Source organism: Terrapene carolina, unplaced genomic scaffold (assembly GCF_002925995.2).
Source record: "Terrapene carolina triunguis isolate 2854851 unplaced genomic scaffold, T_m_triunguis-2.0 Scaffold33356, whole genome shotgun sequence".
Lineage (NCBI taxonomy): Eukaryota > Metazoa > Chordata > Testudines > Emydidae > Terrapene > Terrapene triunguis.
Window position 1 is genome coordinate 3,787,614 of NW_020697707.1, and position 20,357 is coordinate 3,807,970.

The following is a 20,357-nucleotide window of genomic DNA, read 5'->3' on the forward strand; positions in this document are numbered from 1 at the left end:
AGGCGTGGGAGTCCCGGGGGTCTGGCTGGGGGCGGGGGTGTGGATAAAGGTCGGGGCAGTCAGGGGACAGGTAGGGGGTAAGGTCCTAGGGGGGAAGTCAGGGGACAAGGAGCAGGGAGGCTTAGATAGGGGTTGGGGTCCTGGGGGGGCAGTTAGGGGCAGGGGTCCCAGGAGGGGGTAGTCAGGGGACAAGGAGTGGGGGGTTGGGAGTTCTGAGGGGGGCAGTCCGGGGGCGGGAAGTAGGAGGGAGTGGATGGGGGCAGGGTGGGGGCGGGGCTAGGGCAGGCTCCCTGGGTGCACACCCTAATGAAATGTGCTGCGCACGCCTATGACAATATTGCAGAACTGTGCAGGCTCCATGCTTCTGTCAGAGATGGTGGACAGCGAAGAGGGCCACATGGGTTTGTAGAATTTTGAAAAAGACGTGTGAAAATTATGGGATACAGACTCCTTCCACGCTGGCTCACGTCCACTGGCTGGTGCAGAGGATGGAGAAGGTTCATGGTCTGGTCCTCACCCTGCTCTTGTTACGGTGGCTAGAACCAGCAACAGCTGTGCTGGAATGGAGCATTCCTTGCACCCTTTGAGGGTGTGGCTGTGTGGAGCCACATGGGGTGATGGACTGAGGAAGACTCCTTGTACCCTCTCCCCAGCCACGAGACATGGCCTCTGCCCATTGTTGTTAAACCACATGAGATAATAATGCCCTTTTGCATGAGTGCCCCCAGCCAATCTCCCAACTGCTGTGAAGGTAACTGCTAGTCTGTAAGTGCTGATTGTTCTGCAAAACCAATACACTTGGGCAAGTCCCAAGAGCCCCCGTCAAATCCAGACAGTCTCTTGCCTGAGTCCATCTCTTCTGATTCATTCTGAGCACCATTTCCCTTCAATTGTTCGGGCTCTAGCACCTGCTTTGAAATGGTTTTCGAGCTGTAACAACGAGCACTTCTGACCTTGTGAGAATGACAGAACAGAGATCAAGAGACCACGGAACCAATTCAGCCCTGGAATCTTCATTGGGATGACAGTGCTCAAGAGTACACGTGGGTGAATAAGGGTTGCATGACTCTGCCCTGGAGAGAAACATGGACCTGGCATTCCATAACTCCTGGGGGGAAATGCCTGGAATGCTGCACACCCCACTCTTCAAAATGTGAGTTACCTCTCTAAAGTCCCCTAAGTTTTCCACTAGATCATACTACCTGGGATTGTCTCCCTATGGACATGAGCAGCACCTAACCTGAGTTGTGGCTCCTTCGCACCAGCTGTCACAGCTCATGCTTTTAGCTCTGGAAGTCTGCGCTTCAATCCCAAGTGTGCTGGCCAAGATGGTGGACATGATACTATATCTTTAAAAAACGTAAATAGCAATCTACTGTGCAGTACATCTAGCAAAAGGGTGGGGGAGAGGAAGAGAAGATACTAAGGCCATGTCTACACATATCGATAAATCGGCACTGCTGTGATCGATGCAGCGGTGTCGATTTAGCGGGTCTGGTGAAGACCCACCAAGTCGATGGCAGAGTGCTCTCCTATCGACTCCGGTACTCCAGCTCCCCAAGAAGAGCAAAGTAAGTCGGCGGGAGAGCATCTCCTGTCAACACAGCGCAGTGTAGACACCGCAGTAAGTCGACCTAAGCTATGTCAACCTCAGTTACGTTATTCATGTAACTGAAGTAGTCTAACATAGGTCGATTTATCGCGGTAGTGTAGAGAAGGCCTGAGGATGGACCCAATAACCAAATTGCTGCTGCTGTAGAATCCTTGATCCAGATCCTCAGCTGGTGGACATGAGCTGAGGATGACTTCTGGGGAGCCCTGCTCATTTGCACCAGCTGAGAATCTGGCCCTTTAATCTTTTCATTTCCTGACTTTGTTATATTTGCTCTGCTACATTAATGAAGTTTCTGCATCTTATCGCTCTCTCTCTATCTCCAGCAAAGTGCTTTGGGAGCTTTCTTAAGGAACAGTGTTCCAGAAAAGTTAAGACAGAGTTTTATAGTTTGCTGTAATTAGTTTTTTTTCACTCTCCCATATAAAAGTTTTTAAAAATACATTAATAGGATGTTCCAAATTTCTCCTGGGACTTCCTCAATGCTTGTTATCTACCAGAGATTACTGCTATATAATTTCCAATTTCCCTAGAAAATAAAGCATTATTTATAAGATGAAACAGAGGCAGGCAATTCTGTAAAAATGTAGAGCATATATAGAGGTCCCCTAGATCCTGTCCCTGAAGTTCAGAGTATCTACGTGATGCATAAAGCTGGGTATTGTACTCTGGTACAAATACGACTGGCCCAAATTTGCCTATTCCTTATGAATATTCATGAAAACAAATAGCTCAGTCCAGAACAGACCAAGGGCCTGATACTTATTGACCACAAGCCCTCACTGCTCGGGCAAAGTGAAAGGGTCTTAGACAGGGCCGGCTCCAGGTTTTTTGCTGCCCCAAGCAAAAAAAAAAAATTAATAAAAAAAAGGGGGGGGCGGTGGCGGAGTGCCGCCCCTGGAAAGGGCCGCCCCAAGCACATGCTTGGAATGCTGGTGCCTAGAGCCGGCCCTGGGCTTAGAGTAAGGGTAAATGTGATTTAAGCCCCTGGGAAGGCTCCTTTGCACTGCTGGAGTGGTGTAAGGGGCCCGGGTATAAATGAAAATTAGACCAACAGTTTCACCTTGGAGAAGAAGCTTGACCTTGTGGTTAAGGGATTGAACAGGGCTCAGTTCTCAGCTCCACCCCAGATTCCTGATGTGACTTTTGGGGTCTCTCTGTGCCCTCAGTTCCCCATCTGTGAAAGGGGATAGTAACCCTTCGCCTCGCCCACCCTGGGTCTCTCTTGTCTGTCTAGGTTCGAAGAGCTTAGGGCAGGAACTCTCTCTCGCGACATGTGTGTACAACACCTAGCTCAGTGGGGCCCAGATCTTGGCCACAGTCTCCGGTGCAAGAGACTAACAGTGCTAATCATCAGAATGAAGTCTTGTGGTATTTTGGATTATGGAGTGGTGCTAATCAGTCCTGTTTAGCAGAGTGGGCTACAGGTCATAATGGCTAGAGCGGGAATCTGGGCTAAGCGCCATGGGGACAGCACCTGCCCTTGTGAAGTGAGTGCAGGGTGGGCTTATTCTCCAGCCTGCCCCCCTCTCCAGGCCTCTCCTCTCCTCTCCCCTGGGCTGGGATTAGGGTTATGCGGCTGGGGCGGAAGTTGCTGCTGTGGGTGGCCAATGCCCCCTCGGCGGGTTGTCATACTGCACCCTTCAAATTGGGAGGCCACATCTGCCCTGGCTTTCAGTAATGAAAGCGTTTGCTCAGAGTATCTGGAAGCTGGCTTCCGACAGAATATTTCCTCTGAGAAAAATGTCAATTGACCAAGAAAGGAGGCATTTGGCAAAGAAGGACAATAAATATTCTCTCCTTTTACTTGCTTTTCTTTGGTTTTTCAAGGAGAGATTTGCTGGTGTTTTGCTGGATTATACAACTGCTCCCACTGATGATTTTTAGTTTGCTTTTAATTAATCTCACATTTAATATTCACACAGTTATAGAGCTGGCTAGCACAGAAAGGAAAAAAAAGATGCTTTGAGCCCTGCAGGAAGAGCACAAACAGCAGAGGAGTAAAGTAGATTCAAGGCTCTCTTTGGGTATGGAAAAGACTAGACCATGAAGACTGACCTTTTAAGGGAGTTGACTAACTTTTTGCCAGCACTAATATTCGCCATCTACAGGAAGGTACATCTATGGTGGCTACATAACTGAGACCAGCACTGAGAGTAGCGGTGTGGGGGGACCGGGCAAGGGGGGGACCGTTCTCCTGCTGTTACTTTGGGCTGTCCAGCAGATTCAGGCTGGCACAGGAGACACGCGTGCTGCATGAGGCGGCCCCATGTCATGCGCTGGACACGGCACGCGTGCCTTCGGCAGCCCAGTCATGCCTTCCTGTGCCTGTGCTGAGATTGGGGGATTGGGCAGACCTTCATTCGCTGCTGGGGATGTTCCAGCTCCTGACTGCAAGCAGCCGGGTGGGCTTTCTGCCTCCCCTCTCGCTATGCCCCCTGTTGTCAGCTGGCCGGGGAGCCCCAGGGAGAAGGGGGTGGGGTGACAACAGCCGGGAGGGGGGTGTATGTTGGAAGCTGGAAGGGCTCAGAATTAGGAGGCTCCACAGTGCCTTCTATGGCCCTATCCCCAGCTTGCCCCAGACTCTTTTCCACCCCCACATTCCCACCCACTTACCTACCCAGTCTAACCTGTCCCAGCAGCCCCCTCTTGAACCCTGGCTGTCCTTGATTCCCTCTGTGACATTCTGTACCTTGCGGGAGCACCCTGTAACCCCCATATATCTCATTTACATATAGTTGCGATCTTGCAGTTAAAGCAGGCCATGTAAGGTATCAGGGGAAAGGTTATGATCTGATGAAAGTCACTGTTCTATCTAAATATGTATATTATTAGTGCATATGAAGTTATGAGATTGTGGGGTTTGGTTGTCAGTAAAACATGCTGAAAGTTGGTGAATCGACCAGATATTAGCTCCACAAAGACAACAGCAAGGAAAGTAACCAATGCCCGGGTAGGTATCGAACAACCATCAACAGCTGTTGTCCAGCAAGGGAGCTACAGTATAATGAATCGCTTGCACAAGGCCACACCGGGGGAATTGCTCAACCTTGCCTGGGGACTCAGCAATGCCCACCAGACATGCCTGGACTTGTGTCCTCCAAGCACATGGACTAAGAGTATAAAACAGAACACAGGGCCACATGCTTGGCCTTTCTCCTCCCCTCCCCATATATGCTGCAAGCAACAAGGACGCTCAGGAGACTGAAGACTCCAACAGAGGAGACTGGCCCAGGTTTCAAGAGTGAAACCTGTGTACTATGAACTGCAATATCCAGTGGAGTGAGAAAAACTGCTTAATCTAGATGTTGCCCAGTTTTATAGGTTGAGAGTTTAGACTGTGTGCTTATATTTTATTTTATTTTGGTAACCACTCTGACTTTTTGCCTATCACTTCTAATCCCTTAAAAACTATCTTTTGTAGTCAATAAACTTCTTTTACTGTTTATCTTTACCAGTGAGTTTGCCTAAAGTGTTTGGTAAATGTGCTCAGGTTTACAAAGGCTGGTGTATGTCCACTTTCCACTGATGAAGTGGTGAACCAATTAATAAACTTGCATTGCTCAAGAAAGGGTCTCAAACAGTGCAAGATGGTATATTCCTGAGGTACAAGGCTGGGAGCTGCGGGGATTTGGCTGGTGCTTTGCTCTGGGTGATCTGTGAGTGGCTCTGGGAGCATTTACACAATCTAGCTGGGTGTGGGGCTCCACATGCTGTTGTGCTGTGTGATCACAGCGCCTGGAGGGGTTTGCTGCTTGTCACTAGCAAAGCCTTGTGTGAGACAGCCCAGGCTGGAGATTTAAGGAGGCACAGAGGTCCCAGGCTGTATCCCAGGGATCCCGTCACTCCTAGACCCCCCAATGTGTGTGGGGAATCTCCATTTGCCTGCCCCGCTCCCACTGCCACTGACCGGGAGCATCCTGAGGGAGGGAGAGCTCAACCCCACCTTCATACCATGCAGACGCGTCCCCCATGAAGCATGCTCACCTCGGCAGCTGTTCTCGCAGGTGCCCCAGTGCTGCCAGAGGCCAGGCACAATGAGTGTCTGTGTTAAGAGAATGCCAGGGCTCTGCTTGGTTAGCGGCCTGGGAAAAGGGAAGGGAGGCCAAGGGGCTAAGAGCCAGTCCCTTTCTCCTTACACAAGCCACCAGGGCTGGCCGGTTGTGGAGGGGAGCCTCTGGAGCTGGTGCGGCTGCGTATCATCCCCTCCTCAGGCTGTGATTGAACTCACCCCTTCAGCACAAAGGCAGCAGTGTTGAAAAGGAGCTGTCCCCTCTCAGGCGTTCCCTGTGGTGATGGATAGCCTTGTGGTTCAATTACATTAACAGCGTGTGGGCTCCTCTGAAGGCTGGGGGAATGGAAAACATCCCTATCATCAGCAAAATGCCTATTCCCTCTTCTTCCTGCACGCGCATCCCTGACCCGGCGAAGTGACGTTAATTATTGCTGTTCCACAGCCCAGCCCACTTTTGTTTCTTCTCACCAGGGCATCGTCCAGAAGCCGCGGTCTCTCCATTTCGGCCGAGGCTTGGCAATGATCTCTGTTCACAAGTTTACTAGAAACAATGGCTTAAAAATGTACCTAGACACAATATTTCAGGGATGTGTTAAACGCTCAGGATGACTAAAACTTAAAACCGCCAAAGACTGAGGAATTACCTCAGGGCTGGGTTTAAGCCTCATCGTCTGCAAGGCAAGGGAAAGAACCCCAATTAGCCATGCTCCACACCTGAGGCGTGATTAGCTAATTGCCTCCTGGCCAGAGGGGGCGAAGCTAGGCCTTAAACGTAGACTGAGGGAGTTCGGTGGGGGAGAGATTGCAGAGGAGACGGGTGTGTCTGATGCAGAGAACCCTTGCAATAGGGTTTAACCCGGATGGCCAAATCTCGGGACAAGACTGACAAAGCCCATTGCAGGCCCAAGGACAGCCCAGTAGGGGGTGCTGAGACAAGGCCACCGTGCAATGCTGCAAGGAGAGCTGAGTGGGTGCCCTCGAGGTGAAAATGCATTACTACACCATTAGAATAGAATCATAGATCATCAGGGTTGGAAGAGACCTCAGGAGGTCATCTAGTCCAACCCCCTGCTCAAAGCAGGACCAACCCCCAACTAAATCATCCCAGCCAGGGCTTTGTCAAGCTGGGCCTTAAAAACCTCTAAGGAAGGAGATTCCACCACCTGCCTAGGTAACCCATCCCAGTGCTTCATCCTCCTCCTAGTGAAATAGTGTTCCTAATATCCAACCTCGACTTTCCCCCAGTGCAATTTTAGACCATTGCCCCTTGCCCGGCTCTAATCTCCTTTCACTTCCTTCATAGGAATTTCCTGTAGCATTTCGTTCTATACAAGTTCCCCACAGATTATCATCATCATCATTACTCAATGTACACAAAAAGGAAAAGGGGCCTATCTGAGGTCCTAGGTGCCCTTCCTATAAATTGCGGGGGGGGGGGGGAATGAGATGACCCAAGCCCTGCCCCCCCATCTCGGAGGAGAGAAGCGGCCTCTCAGCTAGCAAGGTCTCAACCCATTTAGGGCTGTATAGATCAAACCCAGCCCCTTGAATTCAATCTGGAAGCCAACAGGCAGCGAGTGCGCGTTGGGGAGCACCAGCGGCATGTCTTGCTACTGAGAAGCACTGTTCAACAGGTGGGCTGCTGCACCCAGGAATAGTCATCTCGGTGGGGGTGCTGCTCCTCTGTTAGTGCCTCCAGGATTTAATGGCATTTAAAAACCACACAGGGCTGGAGTGGGGGCCAGCTCTTGGGCATGCAGCGTCGGGAGAGAGTGAAGAGTCTCCTCCCCAGGCCAGCCGTGTGAGGGCTGGGCTGTTCTCATCAATGCAAACAGGTTCGCTTCACTTTCCATCTACCTGTGGTTGCACAGTCCGGAGCCTGCCACTTGGCTGCAGCTCCCCAGAAAGGAGAGACATGGTCTCCTCCTGACCTTTGGTGATAGGGAGCTCCACCCACAACGGTTCCTGGCCTCTGCCAAGCACTACTTCCAGGGGAAAGCCCTGTCGTTACCCAGTCATTTTACCTAGGGATGTGGCGGATTCTCCATCACCTGGAGTCTTTACCTCACAACTGGATGGTGTCAAGAAGCAGGGCCCGCAGCAGAGTCAATCTCCAGGCAACCTAACGAGCGCAGCTGGCCTGCAGTAGGTTCCTGATTGGCTACAGCGCCGGATTGGTTGGAAGAGTCAGCAGACTGGCTCATAAACTCAGCAGCTGCTCATAGCATTTGCCCATGGCGTCAATAGTTCCTGCGTTGTTCCCAGCCTTGCCTTGCTCCAGGGAAACTAGTCCTGACCCTGGGCTCTGATTCTGACCATGGACTCCTGCTCCCACCACTGGGCATGACTGCCCTCATCCCGGTCACTGACAGACAGCTCTCTAAAGAATCTGTTCTAGCTCAAACACAACTTAAGGGCTGGATGGAGGAATAGCTGAGTGAAATTCTCTGGCTTGTGGTAAGTAGCTGATCAGACTAGATGACCCTATGAAACCTTTTGGCCTTAAAATCTAGGAATCTATCTGAACCCCGTTTATCAGAATAAACTCTGCTTCCCGAATTCCCTTTGGCTAAATGGAGGGTCTGCTGCAGTTGGGTTTCAGCCATTCCCTCAACTATCAGGCAGGGCTGTGTGCAGCTTGAAGCTTCTCTGGTGATCAGCCTACAGAACTACTGGCTCAGGACAGTCTCGAGTGGCCTCCTCTGTCTGCGTTACGGAAGCAGCTAAAGAAAGACCTAAACTGGTTAGAAAGAGGGGTAAACGGGTATTTTTATTAGCACCAAACGTGATTGCAAGGTATCACGTTGATCTCTTAGAGGGCTATTAATTAATATGATTTATTGCAGTAACACGCCCCATGTGCTAGGCACTTTCCAGACAGTTAAGGCCGCAGAGTGCACGCTCTAAGGACAGATGATGCAACTGTTGGAAGAATTTATTTTCCTCCAAATGGACGGCTATGTGTTTGACAAGTCCCACCAGCTGGCTGTGCAGGGACTCTGCTCTTACTTAGATGCTAAACTAAGTTCATCAGTTTTCTTTAGGACCAAGTTCATGGAAACTTTTCTACAGGCACAGAAGCATCATGGGCAACTTGGAAGCAAAGGCTTGCCTGAAGGACGGTATAAATAGTTAATACTACTGTCAATATGCAGGATCAGTATTTTAGAGATGAAATAGCCTTTAAGGCGTAGTTCAGTGAGCCAAGATTTTCCTGTGTGGAGTATAAAGCATAATTAGAGCATATGGTAAGAGGAAAAACCCTGCAGGCGTATGCAATATTACCTCCTCTCCCATCTGCTGCTGGAGCAAGGGGCCCCTCTTTTGGTTTGTTGTAAATTGTTTAGGTGATAGGAAATACTTTGTTTTGTTTGGGAGTGACAAGGGAAGTTGGGGATTTTGGAATGGTTGAAAAATAAAGCGTAAGCAACTTTGTATTCTGGTGCATGGAAATGCCCCAGAGGTTCAGTGATGGGCTGCCAGGATTTCAGTGACACTAAGTCCAATCATTTTATTGTGAGGATTGAGTTATTTGGTATCCATCAGCTGCTGGAGTCATGTGATTATGGGAGGCTCTCAACTTTCATTTTAAAGAAAAAACACATTTTTAGCCCTAGTGGTTATGGAGAAAAGCTTGAACATGTGACCCCCTAAAGGAGGGCAAATAAAAGCAGCCCCAAGGTTGTTATTAAAATGCATGCTTTTTAAAGCAAACTCTTGATTTTTAGGCCCTGACCCATGATTTTTGAAGTCTTCAGGTTGGCAGTACAGGTGCTTTGACCAGGGGATCTCTCCAGATTGTGCTGTCCCTTTACGCTGTGATAGGCCCTGTGTATCTGGGATGTCTGTGCTCATAGAGCGGAAGGGTGAAGAATGATGGATCTAGTCATTTGTTTCCCCCTTCAAACAAAGACGCTTTCTGATCAGAGCCAAGGTAGACAGCAACACCAGAAAATGCCTAGGCTTTCTTCCTGACAAATATATGGGGCCAGTTCCTGCTTTTTGGCTGTCCCCTTTGTGCTACTCCAATGGAGCTTTGGGGGCAGAAAACTACCATAACAGGACAACATGGACAGTGGTCTAGTGGGGAAGGAACTAGGTTGGGAGCTAAGAGACCTTGGTGCTAGCCCCAGCTCTGCCAGTGACCTGTTCTGGGATCTTGGGAAGTCACTTCACCTTTGTTGCTCCTCACTTTTTGTCTGTTTAAATTGTAAGCACTTTGGGGAAAGGAGTTTACTGTGTGTTTATACTGCGCCTTGCACAATGGGTGTGCTATACTTAGAGCTGGAGGAGACATACCCATGCTAGCTCGTATCGAGTTAGTGTGCTAAGAATAGAATGTAGCCATGGCAGGGCAAATACCCACCTGCCCGAGACCCTGGGCGCGCACTTGGGAGAACTAGCCCATCCTGGCACTCGTACTGCTACCCTGTTTGTTTAGTGCGGGTATAGCTGTAGTGGCAAGGCTGAAGCACTGCCCCCTGGTGGACCTTCCAGGGACTCCAACATGGTCTCCCCACGGGGGAAGAATTCTCTGTCTTCAGCGTCCACTCAGGAGGCTCTGGCCACTGGCTAATTGTCCCTTCAGTCTTATCCTCTGCTCAGTGGGGTTGAGGGGCTCAGCCCCTAAATGCTCTACAACAAAAAGCAAACCTAACTCCATACTGGGCCTCCCTGCAGTGTTTCAAGGGGGCATTTCTGCCCTCTGCTTTGGGCTTGGTTCTCAAACAGTCTCTGCTTTGTGTGTTGCACCCTTGGGGTCTAACTGTTCCTCCCCAGTGGCTGCTCTGGCTAGCAGGCCTGTCTCTCCACAGCTCTGCAAGAGAAGCTCCCTAGAGGCAGAGCTCCATCCTCCTCCCTGGCCAGTCAGCCCTGAACTGAGCCAGGCTCTCTCCTTGTATTTCCTCTCCAGGCCTGGCATTGGCTGCTGGTATGGCAGGGCGCTCACCTTAACCCCTTCTCTGCTAGTGTGGGGCCTCTCTGTGCCATCACAGTGTCCTTGAGTTGGGAATTACAGCCCCAGCTTGAAGTGTAGACATATCATTAGTTGGTGATGACTCTCACGGTTACTGTAAGACTAATAATAATAACATTGAAAATTCCAGTGAAAAAAGTATGGTTTTTAATGCTCACTTTTTGTGGACATCATGGCAGAAATGAGGTTTGAGGGGGGCACTTAATTGCAGAGAGAAGCACATTGCTATATGGACCCCAACTCCTCCAGGGGGAATCGCTGATCTGCATGAAGTTCTTGAGTGCCACATTTTATATTTGAACCTTTGATTTAAACGACAGATGTGAAAAAGCATCTGTAACCAGGCAACGTTTGCAGATGCTGAAGAGCATAAGGTGTTTTTCACTGAGCATTTTCCCTCCTGAGTCGCCATTTTCTGATGACAGAGTAAGGCTCCGTACTTGGTGTTCATTGTGGTCAGACCATGCCCTCTTCTTCTGACACGTGGAGCCGCTCTTTTAGCAGAATTGCATTGTAGCAGCCCGTCAAAAATGTGGTGCCAATGTCACTACCAGAACCCTAAATGCCACATTTAGGCAATCTTAGAGTGCTTGGGCATGAAGGCTTTCTTTGGCAACATAGTAGCAGGGCAATAGAAAATGGACATTTAATAATCATTTTTTTCTAGCCCCTCCTGAGAACCCCCTCTCCTCTGCATTGTTGTAATGTTCCATATATTGCTTCTCTTTCTTTATTCGTGAGGTCATGTGATAGTTGATTCTTTGTATTTAATTTCTGAATATCTTGAAGACAGTTATTGATATTGTTTGTTTCCTGATCCATTGGTCATGGGGTCATCCATCCATCATCTTGAATTAAGAAATGACAACCCTTCATGGAGTCTTAGGCTGGTCAGTCTACCTACAAAGTTAGGTCGATGTAAACCGCCTTGTGTCAAGCTGTATATGCGTGTGTCTACACTCAGATTTGCCTCCAGTTGACGTAAGCATCCAGTTATGGCAAAGCAATAAAACCACAGCATAGAGGCATGGTCGTGAACCCAGAGTGAGCGTAGACACAGCATGACCTGTGTTGACCCTGACAGTCCTCCAGCCACTGTCCCACAATGCTCCTGTCCCTGCAACAGTGAGACCACTCTGCTCACAGTTTAGAACTCCATAGGCCAGGGGTCACGACGACTGGAAGCCCTTGCTCCTGACTTATGGTTTTGAAATGCCCTTTCTGGTTGCTCACCTTGGCCAGCACACCTAGCAGCTCACCATGCGGCTCTGTGCCCACAGAGGGGTACTAGACACACCTGCATGGACTAGGCAAGAAGCATTGGATCTCCTGGGACTGTGGGGAGAAGAGGCTGTGCAAACTCAGCCATAAAAATGTGGAGACCTATGAGCAGATTGGGGTACAACAAGGAGCAGCAGCGTAAAAGCAGGGGAACTTCACCAGGGATACCACAAGGCAAGAGAGGGCGACAAGACATCTGGTGCTGCCCTCAGACCTGCCGCTTTTACAATGAACTGCATGCCGTACTTGGCAGAGACGCCACCAGCACAGCACTGTGGATACCTCGGAGGAGCCGGAGACAGAGACCCCTGCTGTGAACAGTCAGGAGGAGGAGGAGGAGGAGACAAAGCAGGTGACTCCAACCATGCTGCAAGCCAGGACCTGTTGGCAATTCAGCAGGAGTCTGGCCAGTCCTGCCAGGCAAGCGTGGGTGACCCCGCTGTTGAAGGGGAAGGGTGCTCGGGTAAGCGTGTCCATGAATTTGTCCTTACAATGTTTTATTTGCTTTTCCTCCCCCGCCTGCCCTGCTGTTTAAATATGGTGCCCAGCCTATCCCCAAGTCTACAAGGCAGAGGCACTATCTTTTCCTTGGTATCTAGTGAGTAAATTAAAAAAATATTCTTGGACAGCACTATGGGGACACGATCCACATCGACTGGCTGTCCTGTGCTCGGGGAGAGGTAGAACAAACAGAGGCAGAGGCAACATCTGCTTTTCATTACCTTGCTGGGCTAGCTGGGTCGGCCACACGGCACACTGGGTTATGTGCATAGGGATGTCCCTTTTGTCATCCTGAGAGATCACGATGAAACTCTCATGGAGATACTCGGTAATCCTCTCCCGAAGGCTTCTAGGGACGGCTGCCTTATTTCTTCCCCCCTGGTAGGACACTTTCCCATGCCCCTCTGTGAGGCATTCAGCTGGCACCATCGCAGTAAACAGGCTAGTGACATATGGGCCCGAGTGGCTTCGGGACACCCATAGCAGCTGTGCTCTCTCTGCCTTTCTTACCCTCAGGAGTGAGAGAGCCTGTGGAAAATAGTGCCAGTATTCAGTGCCAGGGCCTATACTGGTATCCACGTAACAGGGGCCAACATTTTATAGCTTCAGGAGACCAAAAATCCTGCCCCCCTTCAGCTACCAGGACGTGTTCACCGTAGCTGGGGCTGGAGAGTGGTGCTGGGTCAATAAGTGTTTCGTATGAAAAGTATTTAGGGGAATAAGGGAAGGGAGTTTTGAAAGTGACCTTTGCCTTTCCCTTTGTGGTGCTAATGGTGCATCTGTCTGTTTCTGGCCTGGCTGCCTTGAGGGGAATTTAAAAAGTTTCACCCCGTTAAGCTATGTTAGAAATGTGTATGACATCATGTGTGTGTGTGTGTTCACCCAATAAAGTTCTATTTTTGGAGAAATAAAGTCTTTCTATTAGTTCACAACAAATAGTACGGAATGCCGAAAAGAACTCAAACACAAATATAGGCACATAGCAAGCACCACACGGAACTCCTAGCTGCAGGAAAACACCTAGCCATGTTTATAAATGTACAGCAGTTCATAGCGGCAGGCAAAGCTCGAGTCCCAGCAGTATTTATAGTTCTGCAGCAGCACTACAAACTAGATACCAGCAGGTAAAAACCAAATCGTACATCGTTTTCATTACACAAGACAGACATTATCTCAAGACAATGTTCTAAAGATGTGGGCATCATGCACCTTCTCTGACCAGCCCATACTGATGTCAGTGAAGCATTCCTGGTGGTCCACTAGTGCTTGCATAACCTGGGAAAGTATCCCTTTCTGTTGACGTATTCAGTAGCAAGGTGGGCTGGTGCCAAAATAGGGATATGCGTTTGTCTGTCACCCCACTGCAGTTAAGGAACCCCACTGCTGCAAATCCATCCATTATTTCTTGCACGTTGCTGAGAGAGACAGTCCTGCATAGCAGGAGACAATTAATGGCCCTACACCCATGCATGACAACAGCCCCCACTGTGGATTTTCCAACTCCAAAATGATTTCCCACTGACTGGTACAATCTGGCGTTGCGAGCTTCCAGAGCATGATCACTACTCACTTCTCCATTGTCAATGCCACTCTCATTCTGGAGTCCCTGAGCTGGTGGGCTGGGGTGGGCTCGGCCCACAGATCCAGGAATCTAGCGTGTTACAGCCTAAAGTTCTGTAGCCACTGCTCATCATCCCAAGCCTGCATTACTTTGCGATTCCACCAGTCAGTACTTGTTTCTTGGGCCCAGAAGTGTTGCTCCCCAATCAGCAGCTGCTCCGTGACTGCTACCAGCAACCTGGAATTGTTTTTCGCTAAGCGATCAACAACCTCTCCTTGAAGATATTTCCATCATCTTTGTGATCCTGAGAATAGCGCAGAGCTCTGTGGGCTGCAGGGTTCTGCCAGAGATAGCAGAGGTCAAAAAGGACCACGCAGGTTTGTGGGATTTTCAAAAAATAGCATAAAAATTAAGGGATGTGGGATGTATTGTGGGATGGAGAAAGTTGCATGCTGGGAACTTGACCCCTAGCTCCCAGAAATCCATGGCCCAGTCATTACTGTCTCCCACAAAACACTGCGAAAATGTCCCAAAAGGCATTGTGCTGGACATCAACGCGTGGCATGCTGTGATGCCTACCCGTGGTGCAGTGCACTTTGCATTGACTCAAGCACTCGTGATTACGTGCAGCACGGACGCAAGCAGACCAGTATGCATGTGCCCAAGTGATATACAAACTCCGGCAGCCGTACGACAATGTAACTTGTGCCAACCAAAGTTTGTAGTCTAGACTCGGCCTTTGTCTCTTCTCCCTTTATTAGCTGGAAAATCACAAACAAGCATTGTCGATATATGGTGTGAATCTTGGAGTTCAGTTTTTCATTATAAATATAACTTCTGAGAGGTTTTTTGTTACTCCTCTAAGGCCTGGTCTACACTAACACCCCAATTCGATCTAAGGTATGCAACTTCAGCTACGTGAATAACGTAGCTGAAGTCGACATACCTTAGTTCGAATTTACCGCGGTTCAGACGCGGTCCACATGCGGCAGGCAGGCTCCCCCGTCAACTCCGCGGTACTCCTCTCGCTGAGGTGGAGTACTGCAGTCGACGGCGAGCACTTCCTGGTTCAACTTATCGCGTCCAGACCAGACGCAATAAATCGAACCCGGAAGTTCGATTGCCAGCCGTCGAACTACCGCAGTAGTGTAGACCTGGCCTAAGAGAAGTCAGCTGTTCTTTTCTAATCTGATGTGGAAATTTGAGAGTATAAACCTTAACCCACTCAGCCACAGCAGCATGACAGATATACACGCCCAAGATATTTGTTGTTTACCGATGGGGATTTTTGCCAGTAGGAAATTTTTAATTAAACTCTACAGATGGAAGTGCCCGGTAGATCACTTTAAAAAAATATCCCTCCTTTGGGAAACCGCGTGGAAATATGTTCCTTTAAAAAACGTAAAAGTATTTACGTTCTTCTAATTTCTTCTCCCAGGAAAAAACTTCTGAATGGTGAAAGAACAATCATCTTTTTTTCAGTCGGAGAGAATCATAACGTGGGAGTGCGGCGAGGGTCAAAGGGTTCAATGAAATGACAATCGCCCTGGCCATCTCCCTCAGTAAAATCCATGTAAAGGTCTAAGGTTAAGAGGTGACTGGATCGTAATCCATAAAACCCTACGTGGGGAAGACATTTCTGGCAGTATTCAGATCTTTAATCGAGCAGATAAAGGGCATAATGAGCTCCAGCGGTTGGAAGGGGCAGTTAGACGAATGCTGACGAGAAGTAAAATGCACATTTTTAAACAATAAGGGGAATGAACCATTGGAAGAACCTGTCCAGGGGTGTGGTGGATTTTCCCTCACATGACGTTTTTAAATCGAGACGTGCTATCCTGCTAAGAGAGACGCTGTAGCTGACCTGCAAGTTATTGTGCTTGTAGCAGAGCTTATTAAGTGAGTTCCTGGCCTGTGTGATGCAGGAGGTCAAACTAGATGAGCACAAGGGTTCCTCTGGCTTCAAAACCTATTTATCGGTTTTCTCCTTGGGGAAAGTTGGAGGCAAATTTTCCAAAGCGCTCAGCACCAAAGTTTCCAGGGCGTGTTTAGACACCTAAATAAGAGACGGATTTACAGAGTTGCTCAGCATCCATCATGGTCCCCGTCCTCTCCTTAGTCACAGAAAAGTGTCAGCAAAGGTAATGGCAATGCAGGCTTCCCACGACCAATCATATGGCGTCGTCCTGACCTGGAGGAGCCAGCGCTTTGGCCTCTCCACTGAGCCTGCCAATCAGGATGTGATTACAGCCCGTTTTGGGGGTGGTTTCTTATAGACACTTGCCCGCTGTCAACGAGAGTGAGCAGCTTTCTTCCTGAGGTCACAAATGAATAGCCGCAGCCATGGTGAGATTTACCATTTCCTTAACAAGACTTCTAGTAACAACATTCCCGCCGGGCTGTCTGGTGGGAGTGAATCAGGGACTTCCAGATCTAAAAGCATCAGTTGCTACTGCTTGCGCTAAAGGACCAGGCCCTTTAAGTTGGAGACAATATCAGACTCCAAAACCTATCAAGTGAGGCAGCCATTCAAGGGAGCTAAAGACATGGTTGTCCATTGCGTTACACCTCCGCTTGTACAATCTAGGCTGTAGTTCTCAGTGATAACCATTTAGGGTGACCAGGCATCCCCATATTAGGGGCTTTGTCTTATATAGGACCCTATTACCACCTCCCACTCCCGATTTTTCACCCTTGCTAGCTGGTCACCCTATAACCATTCCCAGCCCTGAGTCAGGGCCCAGAGAAGTCACTGGGAGCCATTTGATTGACTTTGGCTTATCCCCAAGTCAGCAAAGCACTTAAGCACGTTCTTAACTCCCATTGAAGTCAGTGGGACTTAGTACATGCCTAAAATTAAGCATGTGCTTAGGTGTTTTCCTGAATAGGGCTAGTCTGCTGAACCGGGGCCTCAATGAACATGCGCAGTTCTGCAAAGGAAGCTACCCACCACGCCTCTCTGGGACAGGAGTGGAAGAACTGTAGTAGGGTGTGATTTCTTTTTTAAAGCGAGGCTTTGGCTGCTCCTGTAATACTGATTCAGTACCAGTGCTTGGGTAAGGCTTAAAGAGAAAAATCCTCCACAAAGGGCCTGGGATTCCTTGGAGGCTGCTGGCTTGGCAGAGCTGGGAAGGAAAGCCAGTTGCAGCTTGAACTGAAAGAGAAAGGCAGAGAAATATATATTACAGGCCCGTCGTTTTTCAGTATGTTAAGTGCCACGTGTCCCTTCTCTCAAATCCTCCCAGGGAACAGACTGGATCTTTCCTTTTAGCCATGCCCTAGTGGTTAAAGGATTGAGTTGAAGCGTCTGCCTCTGAAAGATTTGCACATGCTGAGTCATGGAATGAGAGGCCCACATTACAGCTCTGGAAGTGTGAGATAAACTCAGCCGCAGCTGCCGGTTACTTCTGACCACAGAAGGCGCCGATTGGACCATCATCATTTAGCTGGGGCGTTCCAGTGCAAATGGCTATGAGGTCACAAGGAGCAGGTTTTGGCTGGACTTTCCAAAGCTGCCTAGAGGCTCCGGAGCACCCAGTTCCCATTCATTTAATCCGGGAGAGCCAATTTTTGAAAAGCTCAGTCTTTGTCATCAAATGAAGACTATGCAGAAGCGACCCAAATCCCAACCCTGCACCCACAGCTTCCCGGGGGAGCTTTCCATTTACACCAGAGGGCTTTGGCTTGGGAGCGGAGGAATTCCTAAGCAACACCTTTCCTGTTTCCGTACTTGTGCCCATTAAGAAAAATGCAGGGAACGGAAAATCCCTGAAAAGACTGTCAGATGTGCAGAATTGTCTCTAAATATTTTGGGCCGGGTCCTTGGCGGGTGATGGCAATGGAGCTGTGCCGATTCACACCACCGAAAGGTCTGGCCCTTGATGCTTTACAAAGCTCCCCTGAGCTCGTCAACTGTTCTAAAATGATCTCTGTGTGGCTCCCACTCAGTGTTCCATGGGGCAGGGGCCATGGTTATGCTGCCAACGGTGGTGATGCCGTGTTAGCTCAAAAGTCTCTGTGTCACTCTAAACAACATACGTACGTCGGGCCCCATTCGGCTCTCCTTAAAGTCCATAGTGCAGGACCAGGCTTGGTGTCTGGTAGCTTAGGTGTTTTTGGTGTTAAAACAACCACCCCGCCCCTGGAAAAAACAGCCAACACCACCAACAAAGAAGGAAATCCACATAATCACCCCCCCCACACACACACACACACACACGCAAAAGGGTTTAGCAAACCCCTTTCCGGCGAGTAGAAATGTTCTCATCCGTTTTGCAAACAAAACTTCCTGCTGAAGCCGATGGTTTGCATTCAGACGTTCCCTTGCCGTGGGCTGGAGCACGTCCTCCTTCGGGAAAACACGCAGAGGGCTAAAGTTACTTGGTGAAACTCCACAAGCTCCTGAAGAATCAGATGGGCAAATGAGTAGGGCGGCATCCTCCGTTCACTGCAGGCTAGGAATAACTGATGAGTTATTCACAGTGAATATGATGAACAAACAGATTTCAAAGGGAGATAATGGGTCTTGAGTCTTTTGTGTTTGAAAACCAGCCAAACGCTAATCAAGAGAGATCCAAGGGGAGCAGCTAACATTATCCGGTAGCTTGTAGAGATGCCAAAGGGCTGCTCTGTGTGCGTGTCTGTCTCACTGCAAAGGTAAAAATGTCATTGCATTGTATATTTGGTCAAGAAAAGGCAATAGCGGATGTCTCTTGATGAGCGCTGTAATCTGCCTTTGAAGTGGGTTGCATGTCCTTCAACCTTTCAGAGTTAGCAGATGCATAAACGTGGTGGGTGGGAAACATCTGACACCTTATTTTAATTTGCTGGCAAACTGGGTGCTGATGTCTTAAATGGTGTCAGCAGCTGTGGTGCGGTGGGGATGCCGCTTTGCCAATTCCCAGCAGCAACTTTGCCTGGTTAGCAATGGGGTGGTGCCATTGTGAGAAGACACGTCCGTGCACCATCCCCAACCGCTGCCTCCTTTCTGGTGATAATTGGCCTCCTGTGCCTCTGGTACGGACTGGCACCAGTTGATGGGTTAAAGCCGAAGTGTCACGCTGGCTCCTCTGTTTTGCCCTGCCGATTGAGTTTTTTTCTACAAACGGCACGGTGCGTGATCTGGATCAAGAGAATAGCAATTACAAAATAACGAGGCGGTAGCGTGCTTTCTATCACATGACCCAGGCAGGACCCATTGTTCTCATCAACCTTTTGCTGTCCTGCTTGCATATCAGAGAGATGTACTTCGCTCACTGAGCAGACTCGAGGACTTTGTCAGTTGGTATAACCCTGGAATATTCCACCTTGGTCTCTTCTAAGGGATCGCTGTCCACTAGGGAGGCAGATGTATCCACTTTGTCAATAGTCTTATACCCACGGGCCCAGGATTTGTCAAGAGAAGCACAAACAGTAGGGTGCCCTAATGGACTGCCACTCCTTGTCGAAGTTCTCCGGCATCCCGTCGGAGCAAGTATTCACTATCGAAATCCAGGGCTGTCACAGCTAAGGTCTGTAGAAGTGGTCAAATGTCACTAGTCAAATGGCACTAGCCATGCATGATGACCAACAGCTGGCAGGCCACTGCCGCTGGCCACTGGGTTGGCTTTGACGTGTATCACTTTGACCTCAGGCTATTGGCAGTGGGGTACATTTTGAAGGCTGGGATTGGCTGGATATTTTTCCCCTTTGTAACGGGTTTTTTGGGTGCTGCACAGTTGGCATGTGCTGTTCTCTATACGTATAGGGGCTGTGGTGCACACAAATGAGGATAGACTCCCCACTGTTTGACAGCTAGGATGCCTGAGTTATCCTTAGTGCTAAACAAATAAATCACAGCAAGTACTTTCCCTGATCAAATCAGCGTCTTTTTCCACTCCTGCAATGTTGCATTTTCCTCAGCTATTCCCGTTGCTCAGATTTACTGTTATTTTTCTGGTGAGCTCTTTTACTGACCCTGAAAAACGTGGTGTGGGAATTTGATCATTAATCATCAGATTTCAAGGTGACGAGAGAAGGGGAAGGGGCGAGCTTCCCTCATGGCTTCTACCCCCACATCTTTCCTAACTCGCTCCTTTTTTTCGTCTGTCTATTAAGAGTTGGCTCAGTTGGCCAAGACTGCCTCTTTGGCCACACTGCCATAAGCCTGTGACCAGAAAAGCAACCAAATGCCATACTCTAAACAGCATGGCAGGAGTACAAGTTTGCCAGGCCTTGGAGTAGCTGGTAAGCCCATGTGCTGTACCTGGTTTTTTCCAGCAGTGATGTTACAAGTCAACACCAGAGACAGAAGCTGCATTTTCTATCTTTGTTCTTTTTTTCTCCCCATTTGTGTGTGTTGGCCTTGTTTTGTCTTTTAGGACATGAGATCAGACTTTAACCACAGCTCCCACCCATCTCAAGCAACTTCTCT